The 18,456-nt window shown below is 31.3% G+C and overlaps 1 long non-coding RNA gene across 1 annotated transcript; it reads right to left on the reverse strand.

Annotated features, from left to right (window-relative positions):
• Positions 1-4,252: 4,252 nt before the first annotated feature.
• LOC141606042 (uncharacterized) lies at positions 4,253-6,699 on the reverse strand. The gene is made up of 3 exons (XR_012526567.1): positions 6,376-6,699; positions 5,685-5,776; positions 4,253-4,659 (listed from the first exon to the last, which is right to left on the reverse strand). It is a non-coding gene; the product is annotated as an uncharacterized LOC141606042 (long non-coding RNA).
• Between the last annotated feature and the right edge of the window lie 11,757 nt (positions 6,700-18,456).

An 18,456-nucleotide genomic window follows, 5' to 3' on the forward strand; every position in this document is an offset into this window, starting at 1 on the left:
GCGGATTAGTATATATAATATGTCGTCATTTTTAGTAAACACTTTTATAAACCTAATTCAGTCAAAAAGGAGATTGAAACTACGTAGTTCGCTTCATCCGCATTATTGGCAAATCCCGGAGCTTGAGTGGTCGGATTTTATTGTTCTTTATACCTTTGTGATCCTTGCGTTGAAGGTAAGATCTACATACCAATTTTATAGTATTTCTTTAAGTTTCGTTAAACCCTAATTTTGGGAATTGGGGGTTTTTATGATTTGTTAAGGTTAGATTGTGATTATGTGATTATGTGATAGGAGAAGGATTTGTAGAGGAGAGGTTTTGAGACAGCTGCTAGATCGTCTGATGATTGTGTTGCTTTCCAGGTAGGGTTTCCCTACTCGGTATTACTTACATAATGTGTGGTGATTGTGCTGTAGTTAGTGTAATTGGTTGATTCAGACGGTTGTTGATATTGTGATTGTGATTGTTTGTCTGTGGTTTTCGAGATGCGTTCTCGGCTGAGTGGAGTCACTTGCGGGAGTGGCTTCACGCCCTAGTTTCGCCCTTCGTGGAACCCGCCACGGAAGGGGATGTGCACATTAATGGGACAGGGTTATCGCTCGGTATGATGAGCGGGGCTTAGGTGGGAACGGCTGCGGTCCCCCACTGGCAGGGCTGGTCCAGTGGATAGTCGGTGACGGAGATGGAGTGGAGTGCCTGATTGTGTATGATTGCTTGAGCTGTGTTGGTTGCTGTACTGTTGATATATAACTTGTGTAAATAGTACTGACCCCGTTTAAATGTTTTTTAAAACTGTGGTGATCCATTCGGGGGTGGTGAGCAGTTATTGAGCAGGTATGATATGACGCGTATGAGATAGGAAGGATGAGTCATCACGTGGCAGTTAGAAGTCTTCCGCTGTGTCAGATGATGCTTTATAGCTTTGATAGTCTTAGCAGTAGACCGTCTGAGAATGTTGTATTTCAGTTTATCAGTTTTGGTTTTGATCATGTAATCACTTAAACTATATTTACTTTTAAAGTACGTTTGTTTATTGTCTTATGATTATCATTGCCTCGGGTAACCGAGATGGTAGCATCCTTCTACCTGAGTGGTCCTGGTAAGGCACTTGGAGTATGGGGGTGTTACATTTCTATTTTTAGATACTTTTCTTCTTATTTTATTCATTTCTCTCTCATATCACCAAACTCCACACAACTCTTTTACTCCTATTTTATTACTTTCTTTTATGTTTTGGCCTCACAATTCTTTATTTAACTACTAATAATTCATCTCTCTCTCCAATCACCAACCCCGCACAACTCTTTTACTCCTATTTAAATACTTTTTCTTAAGTATTGTGCCCATATCAAATAGGAACAATATAGTGACTGGGAGGGAGTATGATTCTATACTTTACACAAACTAGTTTCCACTACACGAGCACCACAAAATCACCCAACCACCACTACTATCACAATGTCAGCCAACCACCACCGTACCACGGCTACCTCCTAACCCACCATTATTACCATTTTGCATAACTTATTTTGTTTTTTAGGAGGTGTAGATCAGAGGCGAGGCCAGAATTTCGATTTCCATGTAGCAAAATATATACTCAAGGTAAAGTGTATAGATAATTAGTGTAAAAGCAGTAAATATTGGTGTAGCAAATAACGATTCTAACCGAATTTTTCCCCTTTGGTGTAGCAACAGCTACACCAAAGCTTATAGTGGCCTCGCCCCCGGTGTAGACGTATAGTGAAAAACATTGAATGCTATTATCAATGGCATTTTCAGTGAGGGTTCATGGGGTTCAATTGAACCCCCCACTGATCAAAAACTTGTCATTTATAGTGCAGTAAAATTTAGTTAGATGGCCTTGGTTTAGTGGTATTAATGATAGGGAAGGTGATTGTGGAACTTGTAAGGGTTCAAGCCTCCATAGTATCACTTTTTTTAGCCCTTTATCCATTTTTGCTTGTTTTTCCTCAAAATTTCTTATACTTTTCTTGTTTTTTATTTTTGTTGAACCCCATTCCTAAGATCTTAGAAACACACCTGGCAATTACGTATTCAGTTTAGGTATTTAGTTAATAAGTATAAAATATTATACATCTGGGTTTATGGTATAATCGGAAAATGTAAAATCGTTGAGGAAAGGAGATGAAGTAACATGGTGGCATGTGAGGGTGACCCAAGTGTGAATAGTGACATGCACCCCATTTATCGCGGGACGGAGGTTTCCTTGTCCAAAGGTGTAGTGCCCAATACCCTTTTACTTGTACCATGTCCATCTTAACTAACCTTAATCATATATTCTTACTTTTTCTTTTTTCTTTTTCTTTAATGATTATTATTAATAAATGGTAGGCTTAAAAGTTATTATTGAAAATAGTTTTGACATTATGTACTCTACATGGAGTAAAATCCTGATTGGCGCTTAGCAATTGATCTTTGTTAAAGTTATTATTGAATGGACTAGCTTTTGATAACTTGGAAAAATAATTACATAATATTACATTTCTCGAAACTCTTGTTGCGTTCATAATTAATTTAACAAAATTGCAAACCATTTAGTTAAAACTAGTATAGCACAAGAAGATTACAACACCAAGTATAAAAAACAAATTTGGGGTTTAAGTTTGTTAAGCACAAACGTCGTCTACAATATCTACAAAGTTAACAACTCTCAAAATGTGTTGACATTCAACTAAAAAAACTTGCACTAGAAAAAATAACATCACGAAAACAAAACAAAAAAATTAAACATGACCAAACAATTTTAGCCACGCTCGTTAAGTGGGTGATTTTATATAAAACGGTCGAAAGAGAAGATTGTTAGATTACAAGAATATATTGGAATGGAGTATTCTTGTCCTAATCCTAAACAAAAGACACTACCTCTAATTTTATACGAACTATATGTTTATTTCTTCTATATTTATTAAAATATGAGTAATAAAAAGTTTACTTATTTTTAATTTACGAATAATAAATAATAGGGTTATTTCATAAGAATAATCCAAACTATAACCCGTCTTCTCAGATTAATCCGTACTTCAATTTAATTCAAAATAAACTATATTATTACCATCCTTCGCTCATATTGCACTTGGGTCATTTTTTACTTATGAAATCGAGTAAATCATCCGGTGACCCCATTTTTTTCCCCTTCACCTCCTTCATCTTCCTCCTTCAAACTCCTTCATCAATAATCCCCACCTTCAACCCAGGCAACCACCCTCCTCGACCCCTTCATCAACCATTTACACCACCATATTCAAACTCACATATTTGCAATTCAATTTCGAAATCGCTAACCCTAATTCGTCAATGCAAATGTTCATCAAATTGATTATCTAGGGTTTTTTATTTGGAGGTTTTGTATTTAACACTCTCTTCGCACCTACAGAAGAACATGAATCTGTAAGAACTTAATGTATCAATTGAAAATGCAGTCAAGTATAATGGAAATCAGGGTTTGATTAAAAAAAAGGAGCAGAGGTAATAAGAAGGTAACAAATTGAGAATATTGAGCAGAAACAAAGAGCTTGAACTACTTTAATGTCAATTTTATCTTTATTTTTGATTGATTAGATTTTGAAATTATGGTAAATGATGATCCGTCAAACTGGGTTGGTGATGATTTTGTCAAACTGGGTTTGTTTCTGGTTTGTCAAGTGCGCATATGGGATGCAAGCCCCTGAGCAATTTGATGACTAGATTGGAGCCTTTTCGATTAAGTCATTTGGTGATCTTGAATTTGATTCGAGTTCAAATCATTGCAGAATTTTTTTGGGACATTTTGCTTCTAATCAATATATCTATCTATACTAGCTTAAAACCCGTGCAAAGTTGCACGGGACATTTATAAATTTATTCAAATAATGTTTGTGTATTTAGTTTGGCAAGAAATACATGCATAAACAATCTTAAAAGCCCAAATATTTTAGTCAAATGTAACTCATGCTAACAACTTATCATATAATTTTACGAAAAAGAATTGGAAAATAATCTAAAAATGTTACTACTTAAAGTAATCAAGGTTGTGATCAACTTATTTTTCACCCATTATAAGCACACTATAACTAAGTACAATTAGTCTCATTGTAGACGTGTATATCTGTCTAAAAATACCTGTCTAAAGATGTAGACGGGTCAAATATGTCACCACTTTCATAATAAGACAACTCCAACCATCTCACTCGTTGTTTGTCTAATTATGAAAGTGGTGATATATTTGACCCGTTTACAACTTTAGAAGGATAGTGTCCGTCTAAAGTGAGATTTTATGAACTAAGTTGTGTCGACAGATTGTACACTCAAAAGCCATCACATACGAGTATACGACATCGCATACGGCACAACCATTAACCATACATGCTAATAACACAAATAAAAAATCTCAAGGTACCCACTCCATGTTTTAGGAGAAAAGGTGAAAAATCCCCCACTGTTTTTGAACTCTTCAGTGACCAAATATTAAACCCTATTTGCAACTATAATTCCAAGTATTGGTCGAGCCATTAACAAAATATTCTCCTTGCTCTTGCTTTGTCGCTCCCAGTTGCGTACAGGAGTGCTCTAGGCCTCTAGCTATGACAACCACCAAGCAGATAAGACGAACGATGTACAAATGATTATTTTCTGTTTTTCATAAATTTGTCATCTACAATCTACACACCAAAGAAAAAAGATTGTTAAAACGGTAATATATAAGTTATCAATGTATTCTATTATGTGATTTAAAACGAAATGAATATAGTACTAAAAGATAAGGAAATCAAAATCGCCAAAAATACCTAAGGTAATGATAAACTTATCATAAATCACCAATTCAAACCCTTAAATGGATTCAATATTAAGGAGTAAGGATTTGTTTGCATTGAGGAAATTGTAGTGCAGGAGAGGGGAAGAAGACATAAAAATCCCTTGTTTCATTAGACATAAATTAGAATGAATGGGAAAAGCACCAATATGTACTCCAAACATTCGTATTTAAATCTACTCTGAAGTATAACTTTGTCAAATGTACTACTCCGTATCTTGCACTAATGACTTCACACTTTTATTTTAGTGGGAGATTGTTAACTGTATGCAATATACAACATTAACAATACATTGTAATATCTAATGTACAATACATGTATAGTATATACACAAATTCTCATTTAAGACGGAGATATTTGTCTTAAGCTTAACACGGGTTAAGTATGCCCATTTGAGATGAATGAGACATATGGTTATGTATTGGTTTGATTACTTTTGACATAGTTCAATTTCATACGGTATTGTAGAGCTATCATTAGTCTCAATTATTTGTTTGCTTTTTTTATTCTTTATAAAGGGTATTTTAATCAACAGCAAACAAATGAGACGAAGGGAATATTATTTATAGAGACATATCAAAACATGGCCTTTTAAGTCTGAAGTCATTGAATTAATGAGCGCAACTTTAATAGCAATAAGCTATATGGATAGTCGTTAGCCTCACTAACACAATCATTTTGCTAATATCACATTATCACACATTAAACAACACTAAGGGTTCTTCAAATGAGTTTATTGACCTAATCATACATATTTTTAGTAGGTAGAACTTAGAAGGTAGATAGCACCTCCATAAGTAATACCTTATGATAATCGAACTAAATGCATTAAAAAGTCACAAATTAAAAGGAGATAATAATATAAGTATTACCGTTTCATGCCTGATTCCATGTGTTTGCCCAACATGATGTCATTACTACAGAAGTTTCCCATCATGTTCGATTATGTGTACTCTTTAACGATCTGCAGGATATTGGAGATAAAATGACAGTCTAACCACATCAGCATCACGTATCCCCAAAATACATGGGGAATAAACACAATAACATCATCATATGATCCAAAAATCTGCAGAAAACCCGGAGGCTAATGTGGTATTTATCGTTATGAAAACTGGAAAATTATAAGTGAGTTTTAGTGAGACAATAGATTAATTTTGAGAATAAAATTTCAATCTCATACCAACAAACGGATAGTTGCATAAATGTTGGAGACAAAAATTCTTAATCGATTCTAATATACACGATGTCAAATGTAAATACTTGAATTTTCATTCAATTGCTACATATTGCACTTTCTTGACTAAAATAGTAGACAACAACCATTTGATGGCAGTTCTCAATTGTAATCAAATCTTATGAAATATGAATTAATCAAACCTGTACTTAATTCGTACTCCGTATTTCATTTTCTACCCTTTTCATTTTCGTTTGTAAACTTGTAGATTTAAAAATGTATAAAGAATACTCCCAAAAAAACCACCTGAAAATATCTTAAGGAACAATTGATCAAAGATCTTAAGGAACAACATACTTGAAAAAATGCCATTTGAAATAACTTACTTGTCGATGGTAGAATCTTGATCGCCCTTTTCTTCAAATCAAAACTTTTAGTAAAGTTGTCATTGAAACTTAAAAAAAAAAAATTAGATTGGGAAATAGCCTGAAATTAGTGAACATTAAAAGAAAATTGCAATAAAGAGGCAGAAAGACTTGTAGGAGATTGTTAGAGGAACGCAAAATCTTTGATAAATGAGATAATTTGCAATGAAGAGGATAGGTTGATATTGATTAGGGGAGAACTGAGTAGTAACGACGGCCGAAGAAATACGGTAAGATATTTTTAGGGTTCACTAAGCTTAGGCGGGAAAATTTTTATTGTGTGAATGACACGTGGACAGTTTAGTATTTAGTGGTTTTTGTATTATATTTTTATATAGATTATTAAAGGAAGCTTTTTTCGAGCGATTACAGAGAATCCAACGTCCGTGAAATACTTAAGTGTTGTGAAAACTATAACCTATTTCAATTTGTATTGCCTAGAAATACAAGAAGTTGCGTGAAATACAAAGACGAAATGGGTTGATTATTAAAAGACCAAAGATAAAGGTTTAGAGCTTTATCACGTTAATAAAATTCTTATCTTACCCGGCTAGCTGCAATTTGACGTTCACCAAGGCTCTTACCTGACTAGCTATATAAATATGCAAGAACCTAAATTAACCTCTAGCATAGATAGTGCCAGCCATGCATGATCTCCGTGTTTTTGTTTGTTGCTTTAAACAATCTACATCCTACTAATTACATGATTATCCGTTTAGTAATTAGTATATATCTTGCGTTATTTGGAAGTTTGCTTCTTTACCATTGTGGCATGCTCATATGCAAATTTATGGATCAATTTAATGAGTACATGATTTTATTCTATAATTGTGTTCTGATTATTTATTTTAACTTTGCAGATGGGTTGCAGATCTAATCATATGCATCAACATGTGAATTATAATATACAACAAAATCGACTATATTACTGAATTATGGTAAGTTCTATTGTTGTCTTAGTATGTAAATTCAAAGTCCATTTGTACCGATTGTAAATTCAAATCTAATATTTATTTGTACTTGGAGACTTTATATATGTTTGATTATATTTTATTAGCTATCGCATGTGAATCCTGGAGTCGGGATTTGTATCCTTTTGATTTTTCCTCTCTTACAAAATTGATTGTATCGATTACCCGGCTCTTTAGTAGGGAAAGTGAATAAGTGAATTTTGTATCGGTAAGTAGTGTGTGAGACGGTCTCACATTATAAGATGGGGACAATGATCAATACTCAACTCTATTCTTTATAAGGCTATCAGTAATGATTTTCTGGTTGATAGTTAATACTATTTTCGATCGTTTATGCATGTTCGTTTATAAGTGCACCATCACCAAAAGTATTCTTAAAAATTGTGTATATTTGTTGTACTGCAAACCGGTATGTAATTAGGCACACAATATTCAACATTGAAGCAAGGTAAGCTTTTTCTTTCAAAGTTGAAATTGGCCTCGACCAAGAATATAGAAATCAACCTTGGTAAGTTCTGAAAATTAGAAAAGTGTCCTAATCAGAGTTTAACTACCCGTTCCAATGTAACGACTTTCATCTGCAAGTTTTTTGAGAGTCCTAATCAGAGTGAAATTCTACCAAGTTACAAATTCAAAACATACGAATTGCAAGTTTTTTAAGAGTCCTAATCAGAGTGAAATTCTTTAATTTGATATACTCCATACGTAGGAAACAAACCAAAGTGAATGAAGAACAGTTTTAAATGTCCATGTAAATTCTATAATAAATATAACATTGATCATAAGACATTAGTTAAAATTAACAAAGTAAATATTTACTTTTTGAATCTAATTCTTACTTCTACGACGTGGATGATCAAATTATCCTTTAACAATATTTCTAATATATCCTTTAACAATTTACTTTGTTAATTAAAATTAACAAAGTAAATATTTACTTTTGAATCTAATTCTTACTTCTACGACGTGGATGATCAAATTATCCTTTAACAATATTTCTAATATATGATTTTAAACAAATAAATAACATCAATAAAAAAAATAGGTAAACAAATGAGCGGAATATAAGGAGTAATTTTTGAAAGACTCGATGTAACATTATCAAGTATGAAAGTACGTGTTTCCAGTTGTATTACGGGATTACCCCCATATTTGAGGTTTCTAATGAGTGTTGTATTGACATGGACGTCCTTTAATAATTTAGCATAGACCCAATTTAATAATATTTTATTTATTTCAACGAAATGTTTACATATATTTTGGCCAAAGACTACGGTACAAAGAGAGAGAAATTACTTTTAATATTATTAAAAGATAAAGTAGAGAATAAAACATATCCAAAACAAAAATGTAAATAGTTAACTGAAACGCCCAAAAAAAAAAAACAAGTGTAAACTATTGACCAGGACTAAGTGAATATTTTTTTTTATCATAAAACTAAAGTCTGCGAATAGTATGGGCTAACTTTGAAATTAGAGACAATAGATTTGCTATTTGTTGATCAGAACGTTAATCTCATAAGTAAAACACAACACAAACAAGTAGCATATAATTGCGATCATGATAACACTTTTTGGTTAATACATTATACATTTATACACGACAGAGCACTACAAAAAGTCATGTGCATTGCACAGGATCCACAACAATGATTTAAACTCTTAGAATTCTACATTTAAACCCGAACATCGCACGGGCATTAAATCTAGTATATATATATATAAAAGAGGCTTTTTTTCAGGCAATTCTAGAGTCTCCAACTTTTGTAAAACACCTATATACTTTAAATACTAGTTTGGATGCCCGTGCGTTGCAACGGGGTAATTAACTTAGTAACAAAAAATGATTATAAGGTCTTAATATTTACATTTTATGTCTAATCATTTATTTAGATATTATGATCAAAAGTCAAAACATCTTATTTAAGAGACACAAAAGATGTTGGGTTGATACCTATATTCCAAGGATGCCACGTATTTATAACCATAAGACCACCACGTCTTATGTTAATCTTTTGATGTGGGACAATTCTATTAATTTTATATAATCCTACATTATTTTTCAATGTGAGATATATAACATACTAAGAAGTACACAATTTTATATATGTACAAATTATATGAAATATATACGCTAATGATAGCATTTTTTACCACGAATCAAATTATGTTATTTTCATAATTTTCTTAACGATATTTTTTTTGCCAAATGAAATGTAAAAGTTTTTATATAAAATTTAGAAACATCACTTGAATATAATATAGGAAATAAATATTATAATAATTAAAAGATTCTCCACTTTATTTTTTACATCAAAAAAAATTATTTAAAATACTTTCCTAAATTAATTTTTAGGATCAACCCACCTTATGATAATTTTCTGATGTGGGACAATTCAACTATTTATATGTAGTATATTTATCACACCTACATTATTTTTCAATCTGGGACAATAACACACGAAAAAGTACACCATCTTTTTTGCACCTATTTCGATATCCAACTCGATTTAATAATGAAAAAATACTATACTATCTATTTATATTCGTACGTTTTATTCCATTTTTTGTCATAATTAAAATATGTACAAATGATATGATTTAAATTACATTTTTTTTTCCTAACACGACTTTTAAGATGTAATTGAGGGAGCAATAAAATGTATAAACAAATGCAAAATATTTTCGTTTTTCTGGTGCGATTTTGATTAATGGTTATAGATTATGATGTGTTTTAGTTACTTAAATGTAATGAGGCATAATAATTACCTATATCTATAAATATTATTAAAAGGTTAGCCTAAAAATGCCACGTAGACAATGCCACATGGGATGAAAAAAAGCCACGTACACAATAACAATGTGACTTGGCAAACTAATATGACATGGATTATCCAATTTATTATTATATTGCATTCATTTAAAATACTTATTCCCTTTAAAAATTCATCCACATTCCATTAACTTTAAATTTAATTAACTAAAAAAAACTACAATAAAAAAATACGCATTAATTATAAGTTAATAATTTCAAGATATTTCATATGGAATAATATTATATGTATTCGAAATAAAAATAAAAAAAATGAATACATAAGAAATTAAGAACGGAGATGAATAAATGAAGTTGAAAACAAAAAAAAAAATTGTATTGTCACTAATTCATTACTTTTTCTTAAAGGCATTAATTCACTATTGTTGATACTATAACTTTGTTGTATATAGAAGATGTTTTACAGAACTACTTAATCGACAAATGAGTATTAAAGATCATATAAAATATTTTTTTAGGAAAATATAAAATATATGGAAAAGAAAATATTTATTTAATTTAAGTAATTTACAAACAAATTCTGTAAATACTTAAGTGAAATTAAACACTAATAATAGAACTTTAAAAGGGTAGTAATACCGTGTATTTAGTTCATGAAATTATTTTACGTAAAGGATAAGGTTTTGGAAAATATAAAATATATGGAAAAGAAAATATTTATTTAATTTAAGTAATTTACAAATAAATTCTGTAAATACTTAAGTAAATATATACAATATAGTTAAAAGGTTATATTAAAGCATTTAATTTAATTTCACATGGCATTAGCATTTAATATTTTATACCCCATTAATTTCTATTTATTATTTAATTATTTATTAATTATTATTAGATTATTGGTTATTTGATATAATTCTTATAAAAAAAATGAATGATTACTAGAAGTCCTTACAAAAATGTCATTACATATTATGTAATATACAAATAAAGAAAATCAAAAGACATCATTAATATTCTTAAATTAAATGTATATATTAAAGATTTGATGAGCTAAAAAAACCAAAAAAAGATGTAACTTACCAAAATTCACATAAAAGTTTCATAATTTATAATTATACATTTTAATTGAAATTTTTGGAAGAGAACATCGATGTTAGTGAACCGGTTAAATTTTTTCATATTAACACAGCTCATAAAATTAAAGTATACATTTATTTATTTCTTTAAAATCTATATATATAATAAATAGTATAAAAAGGCTAACATTGAGTACATTTTTAAATGACATGTGATATAACCACATGATTTCAAGAAGTCATATTACAAGTCTCATCATCATAATTATTTTCTTTTATGCCCCATAATATTTATTCTTACAATTACAATATTAGAAAAAATTAAAGAAGACAATAAACTTTTTATCTTCTTCCACTTCAATACTTTATTCAGTTCACCACAAGCATTTAACCATACTTTTCATCTTCTTTCTCCATAACTCATTTCTCAAGTTTCCTTATAATGATTCATATTTTTAGTTTACCTTAAAACTTTTGATGATATTATGACTTCTTAATTACTACTTTTTTTTCTTGAGATGATAATGTTTATTCCATGAGCATAGACATGCATTTTTATTGTAGTTTTTTTTTATCAACCTACAACTCATTCGTTTTTCTCATGTTCTCTTTTCCATTATAAGATTTTACTTATATAGGTCAAACTCATTTGATAATATTTTAAATATGCTCGGTATATCTTATGCAATTTTGTATTTCATGTACAATTGATTTTGGCATAATACTAATTTGTACAATTGATTGAATTTTCAGGACCATGACATACTTGGAGATCAATACGTGCAAATGACAATCGACAAGTATGTTGATTTTTTAAGAGGTTGATGTTTCTCATTTTTTTTTTCCTTGGAATTGTTTTTTTTGGGGAGATTTTCCTATTTTAATTATTAATACAAAACTCATTTGATAATATTTTACATATACTCGGTATATCTTATGCAATTTTGTATTTCGTGTACAATTGATTTTGGCATAATACTAATTTGTACAATTGATTGAATTTTCAGGAGCATGACATACTTGGAGATCGATACGTGCATATGACTATCGACAAATATGTGGATTTTTAAGAGGTAGCATGATGTTTCTCATTTTTTCTTGGAATTTCTTTTTTTGGAAGATTTTCCTATTTTAATTATTAATACATGACAATCAGTGAGTACAGAACACAATTTAAGAATTATCAATTTTTTTATTTCAGATATTAGTTCAATATCAGTTAACACGATAGTTGATGTTGGAGGATGTGTTCATATGGATGATCAAATCTGAAGGTCTTAAATGGAGTAATCACCATTATGAGGATGTATTTTTATGTCGTTGATCATTTTAATTGATATTAGCCTATCTATTTTTGTTCCAATAATTATGCTAAAGTTTTTAGCCTATTAGTTATTCTTGGCCTTTTAGTTATAGTGATAGTATCGACACAATATTGTCGGATAATTCTTACAAGAGAAAAAAAAAACCATCAAATGATAATTAAATTTGAAATGGAGAGATACGTATTCAATGTATTCAATTACTATATTAGTCTTACTTCGTTCACTTTGTTAGGCTATTTTTCTTTTAGCTATTGAAGGACAAAAACTTGACCGCCTTTGGTAAATTGGGGGTTAAGAAACTCCTCAATCTCCGAAGCACCAATATCTTGAAGTTACATAATACATAACCCATGTATAAGTATTAATCATTGATTTCTATATAAAAAACTTATGTCTATATACATGTAAATAGACTATTTAATTTGAGTATGATGAATTGAGAATGCAAATCATTACTGAATTTACGAGTTAGCATAAATCATGAATCATCAGAGCAATGTGCAACGTCATCCGTTCAACATATACATTCAGAAAAACTCTCTATTTAATGCCTAAATCCCATTAATTTACTAGGTTGTTGATAGAGGAGAAGAAGTGTTACTCATGATTAGATTTTTTTTTTGTATCTTTTACAAAGACCCACATTTTAACGACAAATACAATACCTCTATTCTCTACTAATCTCATATTATTATTATTATTATTATTGTTTAGATTACCGTGTTATTCAATCTCATAATTTACATCCTATTTTATCGTCTGCAATGTTTTCAAATCAAAATATATTTTGTACAAGTAGTATTAATAAAAAAAAGGAAATTTGTATAGAACCCGTGATTTTTCACGGGTTTCAAAACTAGTTTGAAAGATAAAAAGATTTAATACTACTATTTATCAAAGTAAAAAAGCTCATTATTGATTTGTTTGTGGATTCAAGATCTTTTTATGCAACACTTGATTGTATAATAATTCATAAATTTTCTATTTTAGTGCAGAGATTATCATTATATATATATATGACACATTAATAACCAATTTATGTATATTTAGCACTCATTTTATTTTTTAATTATGATTCTGTCTTAAATAAAGTTATTATACTATCGATTATCTTAAAATAAATATTATAATATCACTAATATAGTAATATATAATCGCTTTTATAAATATCTGCGTGATTATATTTGAATGGTATTGTTGTAACTAAGGTTTGCTGTTAATACAAACTCTTATAAGAACTCTCTAAGATAATATTTAAGTGATTCAAAAGATTTTAGGTTGATACCTCTAAGTTTCAAATATGACTCTTATTTATAATCATATGATACCTCGTAATTTTCTAATGTGGGACAATTCAACTATTTATATGTAGTATGTTTACCACGTCTATATTATCTTTCAATATGGGACAAACAATATACTTAGAAAAACACCATCTTTTTTCGCACTTAATTCGACATCTAACCCAGTTTAATAATAATAAGCAAATATTATACTATTTATTAATATTTGTATAGTACATTTTTTTAACTTCTTATCATAATTAAAATATGTGCAAATAATATGATACTATATTCTAATGCTAGCATTTATTTTATATTACTTTTTTGTTAAATGAGATGTATAAGTTTTTATATAAAAATTATAAATATCACTTGGACATAATTAAAAATTATATATATCATACCGTTGAGATAATGATATAAACCCTTAAGAGCTCTCCAACATAATGCTTAAGAGACTCAGAAGGTTTTGGGTTGGTATTTAGGTTCTAAGGATGCCTTCTATTTATAATCATATGATCACCCACTTTATGCTAAACTTTCGATGTGAGACAATTCTATTATTTATACGTAATATATTCACCACACCAACATATATTTTAATGTGGGACAAATAACATACTTAGAAATACACCATCTTTTTTGCACATAATTCGACATCTAACCCGGGTTAATAATAATGAGCAAATACTATACTCCCTCAATTCAAAACCAAATACAACATTTCTTGTTTTACACTATTCATGAACGAATAGAATCTTTACGATGCCTTGCAATATGTAAGACAAAATATGGTCATGTGAGATCTTATTTGATTCACCTATAAAGTACAATGAGAATATCAAATTTTTAAATTTTTTATAATGTAAACTTAAAGATATTTACGTTGTAATTTGTTTATTGGCAAGTGTGTAAATGAAAATATTGTATTTGGTCTTGAATGGAGGGAGTACTATTTATTAATACTCTTACGTTTGTTTTAAATTTTTTATAATAATTAAAAATATATGCAAATAATATGGTATATTCTAATGCTAGCATTTCTTTTACCAAGAATCTATTATAATATAATTTTCATAATTTTTTTATAATACTTAAGAGACTCAAAAGGTTTTTGGTTGGTATATAGGTTCCAATGATGACTCCTATTTATAATCATAGGATCACCCACCTTATGTTAATCTATCGATGTGGGACAATTTTATAATCTATATGTATTATAATCATCACACTAACATTGTTTTTCAACGTGGGACATATAACATATTAAGAAATACATCATCTTTAATATATGCAAGTCGTATGAAATTTATACTCTAAAAGCATTTTTTACCACGAATCTAATTATATTATCTTCATAATTTTTATAACGACATTTTTTTGCCAAATGAAATGTCAAAATTTTTATATAAAAATTAGAAACTTCTCATAAATATAAAATAGGAAATATAGATATTATAATAATTAAAATATTCTCCACTTTATTTTTTATGTGGAAAATATTATTTATGAAACTTTCCTAAATTAATTTTTGATGATGTGGACACTCTAAAATCGCTCGAAAAAACTCTCTTTTATATATATACTAGATTAATATGTACGAAAAGATATAAATTTGGCCACACAGATAATGCAAAAGATATAATAATTATATTATAATAAATCACAACTGACAAAAGATCTATTTTCCATTTGAATTTGTTAAGAACTAAAACACTAATTACAAAGTAGGTATATATATAAACCATGCATGTTATCAAATGAGGATCTTCAAAACACACCTCGAGAAATTGATCGTGTGATTATGAAAACTGGTGCGGAAACTCATCCAACTGAAATAAACATGCTGTAGAAATCTGTTATATATGATTCCATGAAAGAGCATGCAGAAATTCATCTCAAATCATCAACTTCTGCAAATCTGGCTTACTATTCTAAGCCATTAAACACCTTAACACCACTAACTCAACAGAAATCAGTCTTAATGTTAAACCCTTGGTTTACGCTTCTCTCTTGCAAACCGCAACCAAAATCAAGTCTTTTTGTGACACCCCCATATTCCAAGTGCCTTACTAGGACCACTCAGGTATAAGAACGTCACCATCTCGATTTCCCGAGGCAATGATATTCAAATGACAATAAAGAAACATAATTTAAATAGCCAAACTGTTTAATGTGATTACATGTCCAAAACCAAACTGATAAAAGGTACAAAACATGTTCTCAAAAACCAAAGGTCTAAACAACAAAAGTGTGATAGCGGAAGACTCTAATCAGCTCGTGGAGACACATCCCGGCTAGCCCAAATGCCTCTAGTCAAACCTGCTCAATAACTGCTCACTATCCCCGAATGGATCACCACAGTTTTTAAAACAATTAAACGGGGTCAGTACTAATTACACACAAAAAAATACAATACAACAATTACCAAAGAGCACAATCGTCACATCAAACCCCGGTCTCCATGAACAATCACCACGTAACTGACTACACACTAAAGTGTGTAGCCTTTCCAGAGTACCCATCGCAACAGATACTCCACACCGCCAGTGGGTGACCGCAGCCGTACCCACCAAATCCCCGCTCATCTCCATCGAGCGATAAACCCACGTCCATTAATGTGCACATCCCTTCTGTGGCGGGTTCCACAGAAGGCGAATCATGGGCGTGAAGTCACTCCCGCAAGTGACTCCACTCAGCCAGGGACACGCCCCGAAGAACACAGACAGATAATCAACAATCACAATACAATCTCAACAACAATCTGAAACAATCAACTATACTAACTACAGCACAATTCACCACACACATCATGTAACTAATACTGAGTAGAGAAAACTCTACCTGAAATGCAATCACAAGCAGTAGACGATCTAACAGCTGTCTCAAAAACGCTCTTCTACGAATCCTCCTCCTATTCACATAATCATATAATTACTAACAAACACAATTAACCATCAAAACCCCCAATCCCCCAAATTAGGGTTTAAACAAAGTTCATTAAAAGCTATAAAATTGGTATGTAGATCTTACCCTCGACGCAAGGATCACAAGGACACAAAGAAAGATGAAATCCGACCTCTCAAGCTCCGAGATTTGTCAATAAAGCGGAATAGCAAAGCAACGTACTTGAGAACTCTCTTAAACGGAGAATTAGGTTTTAGCAAAAGTGTTTTAGGAAGATGACGAACTTATTATATATTAATCCTCTTTATTAACAAAACCCGTCAATTAACCCCCGTAACCCGACCTACTCGATCGAGTAACTAACGTACTCGATCGAGTGCCACTTACTCGATCGAGTACCAAGGCTACTCGATCGAGTACCCTACAGACAGACTACTGTTTCGTAAAACAAAACACCCTTAGTCGACAGAGTAAGGCCACTCGATAGAGTACCCAGAGACTCATAAAACCGTAGTATTACAGTCTTCCCTCCTTAAAAAGAATTTCGCCCCCGAAGTTCAAACCACAACAAAATAAAAACATACTACCATACTCCTGACACTACAACCAAAACAAAACTCAACACAAAACTCCAACACAAGCTACCAACCCAAACTCAACCCGACACAACTCACTACTAACTATACCTAAAAACAACATAAAAAGATGCAAAAACTCTTCGCGATCATCTCTTATCCCCCTAAAAGAAACAAGGTTACGTCCCCGTAACCATACATACCTGATCAAAAAGAAACGGATAGCGCTCTCTCATGAACTCCTCTGCCTCCCATGTAGCCTCCTCAGCCTCTTGATTAGACCAAAGAATCTTAAGCAAGACCGTCTCACCATTTCTAGTTTTCCTAACCTTCCGGTCAAGAATCTGCTTAGGCACCTCAAGGTAAGACAATGACTCATCTAGCTCTATGTTCTCTGCCTCTAACACATGTGATGGATCACTCACATACTTCCACAGCTGAGATACATGAAACACATTATGCACCCTTTCTAAAGAAGACGGTAAAGCCAAACGGTAAGCAACCTCTCCAACCCGGTCTAAGATCTCATATGGTCCTATGAACTTCTGACTCAGCTTGCCTTTCTTCCCAAATCTCATGACCCCACGCATAGGAGACACTTTCAGAAGAACCTTGTCCCCAACCTGAAACTCTATGTCCCAGCGATGTAGATCTGCATCACTCTTTTGCTTATCCTGAGCTGCTCGCTCTCATCCTTTCCCTGATCATCTTAATCTGCTCAACCATCTCATGTACCATCTCTGGTCCCAAAACCACTGCCTCAGCACCGTCGTCCCAACAAATCGGACTCTTACATCTCCTCCCATATAAGGCCTCAAATGGCGTCATGCCAATACTAGTGTGATAGCTGTTGTTGTAGGAAAACTCGATCAAATCTAACCTCTGCTCTCAGCTGCCACCAAAATCCATCACACAAGCTCATAACATATCCTCAAGAGTCTTGATTGTTCTCTCTATCTGACCGTCTGTCGCAGAATGAAAAGTTGTACTCATCTTCAATGTCGTTCCCAAAGACTCCTGCAACTCTTTCCAAAACCTTGAGATAAACCTCGCATCTCTGTCAGATACTATGTCTTTAGGCACCCCATGTAACCTTAGAACATTCTTCCGATAAGCCATAGCTAATTGTGCCT

Source organism: Silene latifolia, chromosome 10, assembly GCF_048544455.1.
Source record: "Silene latifolia isolate original U9 population chromosome 10, ASM4854445v1, whole genome shotgun sequence".
Classification (NCBI taxonomy): Eukaryota; Viridiplantae; Streptophyta; class Magnoliopsida; order Caryophyllales; family Caryophyllaceae; genus Silene; species Silene latifolia.